The following is a 9,756-nucleotide window of genomic DNA, read 5'->3' on the forward strand; positions in this document are numbered from 1 at the left end:
TTAGAATTTTCTAATAAAATAATCTTTTAAAAAATATCATGGATTGTCGCCACAATTGCTGTCTCGCCTGGCTACCTATGTCGTCCGCCTTGATCACAAGGTGTGGTATGGCGTTTGAACTCTAAAGGAGGTGAGGTTGCTTCATGACCTACCTATGTTACCCGCCAATGGCAGCAAGGCAGGGTCTCCTTTCATTTTCTTTCAAAAGACCAAGCTAACTTGTTCAGTGCAATAATGAACATTTTACCTTTTATCCCTCGCTCTGCCAGACAATTTGTGATTGTCTCCTCAATTGCAGGACTAGTATGAGAATACTTCATATCTTTAAAACCAATAATCTTCATCAGTTGGCATCAACATAATGGGCTGTCAGGCAAACTTATCTTAACTTTTGGTCGATGTCCAAAGGTCAGACGTGAAACATATGTGAGGATTGAGAATTTGCAGTTTACTCTGTCGTTCCATCGTGTCTGCCGTTTGCGGTGGCAGTGGAGAAATAATGCATGGCTCCATCCTGTCATTCGCACTTTACCTACATCATCTAAGTTAATCATCTGACTCAAATAATTATTTTGAATGTCTTTTGTGAGAGCACCATCATCATATAGTAATTTGCAGGCCCTCTCTAATTGATCGATCAATTTATAGACCGGTAATGCATGTCCAAGCCGTTCAAAACACCCGACCATTTTAGTATCTGAATTGTATCGTGGTATCATCGTGAGAAATCTTGAGCTCTGGAGAGACAACCGGATTCTTATAGCCTTTGTATTGGATCCATGCTTGAATTTAGCCATAGTCACATATATACCTCTATTGAGATAACTTCGCTCACTGACAACTTACTTATATCAAGCAAAAAGAAATCAGGGCAGCCGTTGTTTTTGACAGATAAATGAACCAAACTTTTTTTTTTTGAGGGCATGACAAAACCTCATCTTACACCTCGCCAAGTGGAGTTTGAATGTGTAGCAATTCGTGCTCGACTTTGGCGAAATAAAGGAGAAGATAACTCCCTTAATACATTTGAGAAAATGGCTGAAAATATTTTTCACCTGTCATAGATGGAATCAGTTCTCTCTAGTGAGATGCTTTGATTAGACTGCTCTGAATGTTAGTTACTTCGGCAGTCTCTTGTGCACTACTGCATATCAGTCAAGCTTTTGCCCCTTCTTTTTTAATGGCATTGGCGAGTTCAACGTAGGCCAGATAATTTGAAGAAGTTTCCTTATATTATATGTTCACAATGCATTTCCAGAATGAAATGTCTTGATTTGAAATGTTGCATGTTGTTTGCAATCCATAGCACTCGATTGCTGAGACATACATTCCTGCACCCACTATATATATATTGCTCCCAGAAATATTCTCTCATAAGCCTTTATATACTGAGAAATTTAGGCACTATAATGTTTTCCTGGGTAGTTTTCAAATGAGATCTATTAATTCTAATATGCCCTACTACAGTGCAATGACCATGCTACGCATCAGCCGAAGGTTCTGGTACTTGTGCTGTTAAATTGAGCACAAACACCACAATGGAATTATTTCTCGAAGAGCAGTACCCTTAGAAGCTTGAAATAAAGTGTGATACTCTCACCAGAATTGGCTCACAATGTGTTAGGAACACTATGTTCATACCAGAAGGCTGTGATGTTTCTAATTATCATCATGCACTGTTACTATGTTACAAATAAGGAGGGTAGGCATAAATGATTAGATCACAACAAAGAACCATGTTGTGTCTACATTGTATCAGAATATATAAATTCTCAATGAGGAGATCATGACCAAGAACCATGCCATGATAGCATTGTAGAGGAATGCGTTCTCAAGATGCTGAGATCGTAGCAAAGAAACCATGCCATGACTACATTGTAGTATAGTAAATTTTGTTCCCATTGCGATCATGATAGTGCCAGCAAATAGGATGACTGAGTTCAGTGGCCCTACTTGTATTATTATTTCATAATTTGGTGAAATATCATGCCTGATGGAAGTATGGCCCAATCTTCCAAAAGATAATATGATATGTGGATTTGTGGAGTTTCGATGTTAATGATTCAAAAGCTCCGACCAGAACAATTAAAAATCCCCGCAACCATTACACCACTACTCCGTGATTATTAACCGTGCCGAACGTGAAAGACCTCATCAAGAAGGCTTTCACTGCATACGATTCGAGAACACAAGTGTCGAGGGTAAATCCCTGACAGTGATTCCAGGGTATGTTAGATAGTGGGTGCGTGAACGGTGTTTCAAGGATTGGGTGTATCTGTGTGTAGACGATGGATTCGGGGACACCAGGGTTTATACAGGTTTGGGTCTCCCGGAGGATAACAACCCTACATCCTATGTTTGTGTTATAATAGATCTCACTTGGTTACAGACAGTGTTCTAGCAGTTTACCAGAATTGATCTTCTTTTCTTACAGAGGGGTCCTCATCCCTTCATATAGTAGGGAGAGGGAGAACTTACTTGCTGGCCCTACACAGATGACCTCTGCTCAGTCTAATATCTAACTCAACTCATCATTACGGAGTACCAGGCATGCCAACTTGCTCTGACAGCATTGTATATCGTGCTATCGTCTTTGCTTAGCCCGTAGAGCCTTATCTTGCTGCATTTAATGTGACAGGACGGAATGATGCCCTTCTGCACTGTCCCTGTCCGCTTGCCTTTCCGTGCCGTCCCCGTCCACTTGCCTTTGCACCGTTCCCGTCCACTTGCCTCTGTGCCATTCCCGTCCACTTGCCTCTTTGCACCATCTCCATCCACTTGCCCTGCCGGATGGTTGACACATCCCATCTATCGTGCGGCACTGCACCAGCCTGTAGAGTCTCACTCCATAGCCTTTAATGCTACGGGATGGGACAACGCCCCCTGCATCGCCCACGACCTTATCCATCGGGGCCGGTGCTTTGTGAAGAGAAGCGTTTGGGTGAGTGTCCAATCCAGTCCCCTGATCAGGGGGGCTGGTCGTGAGTTTGTGTGAAGGCGTAGCGAGATTGGTCGCTGGAGGCCTTGCACTGGTCGTGGTAGCTCATCGACTGATTAGAGTTTTAGGAGATGTTCCCCTGGCTGTTTGCACCCTTCGTGGGGCCTGTTAGCTGGGGTACCCCTTTACTTGATACACCGACAGTAGCCCCCAAGCTCCCTCATGATCGCGGTTCGGCCTGATCCTACCACTTGGGTCCCAGGCCAAACGTAGTTCGCCCTAAGAGTGGTTATTGACGCCGTCCGTCCTCAAAGTTTAACTTTTGAGTTCCGCATCATGGGGGGAGGTTTTAAGTGCCCTGGGAGAGAAGAAAGGGGGAGGCACATTTATTGCCATTGGACCTGAAGGACTCTTGGCTCTTTTTGCGTGCCCCCTCGGGTTTTGAGCGGTTTGAATGCTGTGTTGGTTGGGGTGCCTACTGTAGTCTTTTTAAAAGATGGGTGTTTGAGGGTCCTTCGAGTCCTCCTCTTGCATTCATTCTTTCCTTCAAGCCCTTTTGTTCCTAGAGTCCAGTTTCTTTATCCCGTCTCGTGCTCAGCTCTGTAGTGTAGACGGACCCGGAGGTCATGGCGCGCTCCCCTCCCTTCTTACTGGAGAGGTTGACGATTTTGGATGAACTGGCGGAGGGGGATTTACCTCCCACCCAGGATTCGCCTGTCACGGTGCTTCCGGACGAGGCTTTTGTCGCGGTCGCGATCGCAAGATCAAAGCCGATACTTGCCCGAATGGCGACCAACGTAAGGGCCAGGATGCGCGGTTGACGCAAAGGCTCTGCTGGAGCTGTTGACCGGCCCCAGCACACCCCAAAGACCTCCCTTCTGCTTCTCCAACTCTTCCTCTTCAATGATCTCCTTCTCCAGAAGGCCCCAATCAATCCCCTCCTTGTCATCAGAAATATCGATGACATCAGCCGGGGGATCCGCCCGGGTAGGAGAGCAGGACTGCCCTGCAGAGGATGACTTTCTGTAGAACGACGTAAGCTTGATGGGAGAGCAGGACTCCCAGAGTGGTGAGCTACCGTCCCAAGGAGGAGTATAAGAGGTTCCTTGACTCGTTCAGGGGCAGATAGAGGTGAGGGTCCGTCGGGCTTTTTTTTATGCCAACCTCGCGCTAGTCACTAGAGGGCCCGTCGGACTTTTTTAGGGCAGGTAAGTATTGGGATAGTTAGTCTGATTGGGTGTAACTAGTCGGCTTGTAACCTATCATCCTCATGAATGGAAATTGCCAGGGTCATATGGTGTCCGTCTTTGTTCCGACCTCTTTCCAGACCCTTGCCAATGGCCGGAGAATAAAAATGGAGTCCTGCAGTTTTTTGGATGGATTGGTCTGGACCACTGCTGGGAGTTTTTCGAGAAAACTTTCCCGGTGTTGATGCGAAGAATTGGCTCAGCTTGTCCCATCCTGCTCGCTAGTGAGGTTTTTGGCGGGTAGAACAGCCATAGCTCGACAAGTCCGTCGGTGGCGACCAACGCTCGGCCTGAGTGAGGACTTGTGGCCTTGTCATCGTATTTTTGGCCGCCCGTGCCCATGTTATCGTGTGACCATACGGGATGGAGCTTCACCCTGTTCGGCAGTCTATGGCCGCTTTGTTGTTTATCGCCCTGGTCTCTAGGTTCGGTAGTGGTCGTCAAGCGTGGTCACGTGCTGTGGTCGGAGGACCAATTTATGGGGAGTCCGTTGCTGGTCGGGAGGTCCTGCAAAACAAGGAGTCTCTGATTTTTTGAATTTGAGAACTTACAGGTCGTATTCCACGCTCGTCCGGATGGTCCTACAAAATAGAGAAAATATGCCTGTTTTTGAGCGACCCTACACATAGAACTTGCACAATAGGGCAATATTCCAGGAGTTGTGTAATTCACGGCCGTCCTCCATGGCTAACTTGACCGCACCAGGTCGGGTGACATCAACCACTTTGTAGGGTCCCTCTCATTTGGGGGAGAGTTTATTCCGACTGGCCTTATTCTGAATTTGCCTAAGGATGAGGTCACCTACGACCACTGTTCATTGTCGTACCCTTCGATCGTAGTAGCGTCTGAGGCTCTGCTGATACCGGGCGACTTGAATCAGAGCACGATAGCGGAACTCTTCGATCAGGTTTATGTCGTCCTCTCGTCGCGCCACTTGATCATCGTCCGAGTATTTGTTGACTCGGGGTGACTGGAGGGCGATTTCAGAGGGGAGCATGGCTTCCGCGCCAAAGACCAAGAAGAAAGGGGTTTCGGCCGTGTCACGGCTGGGGGTCATCCGCAGCGACCAGAGTACTGTGGGGAGTTTGTCCACCCAATGTCTTAAATAGATTTTAAGCCGATCGAAGACCCGGGTTTTGATCCCTTGTAGTATCATCCCATTTTCCCTCTCGACTTGTCCGTTGCTTTGGGGGTGAGCCACAAATGCATAGCAAACCTTGGTCCCAATTTCCTCGCAGTAGTCTTGGAAAGCACTACTGGCGAATTGAGTTTTGTTGTCCGTGATTATACGGTTTGGACTGCCAAACCGCACTACCAGCCCTCGTACGAACTTAATCGCTGCTGCGGCAGTGATCTTCTTGACGGGTTCGGCCTCGATCCACTTAGTGAACTTGTCGATTGCCACGAACATGAACTCAAAACCATTTGGGGCTTTAGGGAATGGTCCCACGATATCGAGCCCCCATATAGCAAAAGGACAAGAGAGTGGTATGGTTTGCAGTGCCTGGGCTGGTGGTTGGTATTTCGGCCGTGGTATTGACACGACTCACACCATTTCACCAGATCACGGGCATCCTGGAGGGCGGTGGGCCAATAAAATCCTTGCCAGAACGCTTTTCCAACCAGGGTGCCACATATGCCTCCGTGGATATCAGAGAGCACTGTGCTCCCCTCTTACCGAGTGATGCATTTCAGTAAGAGGTCATTGCTCCCTCGGCGGTAGAGGCATCCCTCTACCAGGGAGTATCTACGGGCTTGCCGTGAGACCTTTTCTGCTGACACATCATCATCAGGGACTGCTCGGTTCTGAAGGTAGTTCAAGATCTGATCCATCCAGGTCGTACCCGAACTGAGCAGGGTGACCACATGATGGTCGCCCGAGGTCGACAGCACCGAAGGAGGCGTTACCTCCAAAGGTGTTGCCACGGCTGCTCTGTTTTTGAGCGGAGCATCCCTTTCACCTTGGCCCAAGACCGTGGTGGATGGTCATGAGAGTCTTTTTTCAAAGACACCGACTGGGATAGATTCTCGAGAAGAAGCTAGATAGGCCAGCTCATCAGCTAGGAAGTTGTCCTTGCGAGGGATGTGCTTGACCTCAAAGACGATGAAACATTGCTCTAGTTTTCTCACTTTGGCAAGGTATGCCGCCATTATCGGGTTAGAGTACTAAAACTCCTTTTGCACCTGGTTTACGACTAGTAGCGAGTCCCCTATCGCTAACAGTCATTTAATCCCAAGTGTGGAGGCTGCTCGCATTCCGGACAAGAGGCCCTCATATTCAGCAGTGTTATTAGTAGCTAGAAAATACAATTGAATGACGTACCTGAGGATGTCACCAGTGGGTGAGGTCAGAACCACACTAGCTCTAGCTCCCTTTAGCGTGAACGACCTGTCGAAATGCATGGTTCAATGCTCGTCCGCCTCCGGTCGCTGCACCTACTTGGGCTCGAAGGATGACCTTCTGGCTATGAAATCGGCTAGTGCTTGGGACTTGATAGAAGTTCGAGGGATGAATTGGAGGTCGAATCCCTTGAGCTCTACTGCCCACTTTGCTGTTCTTCCTGTTGCATCTCTATTATGGAGAATTTTCCTAATTGGTAATGAGGAGATCACCTTGATCTTGTGAGCCTGGAAGTAGTGTCTGAGCTTGCGAGAGGCTACCATGATGATGTATAGTAGTTTCTGAGCCTGTGGGTACCAAGCCTTGGTGTCTTGTAAGACCTCGCTGATGTAGTAAACTGGTCATTGGAGGCCCTCTCGCTCAGCGATCTGGACCACGCTTGCGGCCTGTGGTGTCGCAGCAACATAGAGCAAGAGCTCCGCGTTGGGCCGAGGCGCGGTTAGTATGGGAGGCGTGGAGAGGTACCTTTTGAGTTCTTGGAATGCTATTTCCGCCTCCAGTGTCCACAGGAAGTGGTCGTTTTTCTTCAGGAGTTTGAAGAGTGACAGTCCCTTTTCCCCCAGCCTTGAGATGAACCTGCTCAGAACAGCAATACATCCCGTTAGTTTCTGAACTTCCTTTAACCTGGTCGGTGGACGCATCTGGTCGATGGCTCTGATCATGTTGGGGTTTGCCTCAATCCCCCGATGAGATATGAGGAACCCCAACAGCTTTCCTGACGGAACCCCAAACATACACGTCTCCGGGTTTAGCTTCATACGGTACTTCCGGAGATTATCAAATGTTTCTTGGAGATCGACGACCAGGTCCGTCTTGATCTGACTTTTGACAACCACATCGTCCATGTATGCCTCGACGTTTCTCTTGAGCTGTGGTCAGAGAATGAGTTGAATGCACCATTGGTAAGTGGCACCGGTGCTTTTCAGGCCAAAAGGCATTTTTACATAACAAAAGACCCCGAAGGGTGTAATAAAAGCCGTTTTTTCTTCATCCCCCCTACACATGCTAATCTGATGGTACCCTAACCAGGCATCTAAGAAGCATAACAGGCCGTTGCTGACAGTTGAGTCAACTAGCTGGTTGATTTGGGGAAGGGGAAAAAGATATTTCGGGCATGCCTTGTTCAGGTCGGTGAAGTCGACGCACATCCTCCACTTACCATTGTGCTTTCGGACCATGACTGGGTTAGCCAGCCATTCTGGGTACTGTACCTCCCGGATGAAGCCTGCCTCTAGGAGCTTGTCGGTCTCTTATCAAAGTGCTTCCTTCCGGTCGGTCGCGAACTGACACACCTTCTGCTTAATGGGTTGTGCATCTGGTCGTATAGACAGCTTGTGCTCGATCACATTCTTGGGGACTCCGGGCATATCAGACGGACCCCATGAAAAGACGTTCACGTTCGCCTAGAGGAAGGTGATGAGCGCGGGTTCCTATTTGGGGTCCAGTGAGGCCCTAATTTGGACTGTCTTAGTCGGGTTGGTGTCGTCTAGGCTTACTGTTTTGAGTCGATCATTTGGGCTGGCGACGACCTGGACTTTTACTAGCCGTCCACTGGGTTTAGCGGTCTCGGGCTGCGACCCAGGAGTTAGCTCGACCATGTCGAGGCTCCTCTTGTCGCAGTGCAGGGCCGTCTTGGCATTGCCAGCAATGGTGGTGGCCCCTATTGGCCCAGGGATCTTGATTGCTTGGTACGCGTAGTGAGTGACAGCCATGAACTGGGCCATTGCCGATCACCCAAGTATCACGTTATACGCGGTCCCGAAGTTGGCCACATTGAAGAGTATCCTTTTGGTCCTAAAGTTGTCCATCGAGCCGAAGGTCACCAGTAGTTCAATTTGTCCTAGCAGTTTGGCCGAGGAGCCCTGGGTGATTTCGAAGAAAGGTGGGGATGGCTTTAACGAGCTTCTCGGAATTTGCAGGGTGTCCAGTGCATCGGTAAAGAGAAGGTTGATCGAGTTCCCACCGTCGACGAGCATGTGGCCTAGCTGGATGTTCTATAAGGTGGGTTCAACCATGATGGGGTAGCGACCAGGGCATCTGACATATGCCAGATGGTCGACCTGGCTGAAGGTGAGGGGGACCTCCGACCACTTGAGGCGCTGGCTTGGGTCTGATATGGTTGCCTATACTTCCCGAACCACCGACTTGTACTCCCTATTAGAGGAATATGTCACGGCCCCTCCGAAGATGTGATGGACCATGTGATCGGCCTGCTGGTACCCCAACGCTGATTGGTTAGGGGCAGTCTGGTCTTCATCGTTGTCACCGCATTTGTGCTTATGCTCTCCGAGCTCCTGGTCGATGATGCCTCGTATGACCTTGCATTCGGTTAGGTCGTGGGCGTCCGTGCGGTGGATCGGGCAGTAGCCCCGACCCTTTTTCCCATCCTTCTTTTCGAAGCGTTGGCTTGTAAGGCCAGCTTGTTCGATTGCCAAGACCTCAGGGGGTCCAGCCTTTCGCTTGCTATTCTTGTCCTTCCAATCGGCTCCTTTGGAAGAGGCGGGCCGATCGATCATCGAGCACGACCTGGAGTCGATATGCCGCTCTCGGGCCTTAGCAGCCTGTGCGCATTTGTTTGCAAGCTCGAAGAGCTTGGTGGTGTTTCGAATCACCCAGGTGGCTAACTTCTCAACCTTTTTTTGGACCTTGACCCCCCTCTTGAACGCTATGACCACGGATTCTCCCGTGATCTTCAGAATGGTGTTCCGACGCTCAGTGAAGCACTGGATGTTGTCTCGTAGCGACTCGCCTTGTCTCTATCGAACCGGATACAGGTCGTCCTCGACACCTGGTCGGGCATATGTTCCCTGGAAGTTGGCTACGAAATGGTCGCATAGGTCCTCCCAGGAGTGAACCGGCCCACGGGGGAGATTCATCAACCAAGAACGGGTGGAACCAGTCAAGGCAGTAGGGAAGTAGTTGGCCCATAACCTTCCTGTGTCCTCCGGTGACCTGCACCATGGTGGTGTAGATCTGTAGGAACTCTTCTAGGTTGGTCGAGCCGTAATACTTTTCGGCTAGGACCGGACGGAATTTGTCCGGCCAGCGCACCTCCCGTAGCCTAGCGGACAGGGCGTTACACCTTGTCCCGTAACATGGCACTGCTCGTTGCTGGGCGGTGGCGCATGTCCTGGGGAGAGACGATGGTCTCTGGGCCCTGGCGATAGGGT

Source organism: Phragmites australis, chromosome 14, assembly GCF_958298935.1.
Source record: "Phragmites australis chromosome 14, lpPhrAust1.1, whole genome shotgun sequence".
Taxonomy (NCBI): domain Eukaryota; kingdom Viridiplantae; phylum Streptophyta; class Magnoliopsida; order Poales; family Poaceae; genus Phragmites; species Phragmites australis.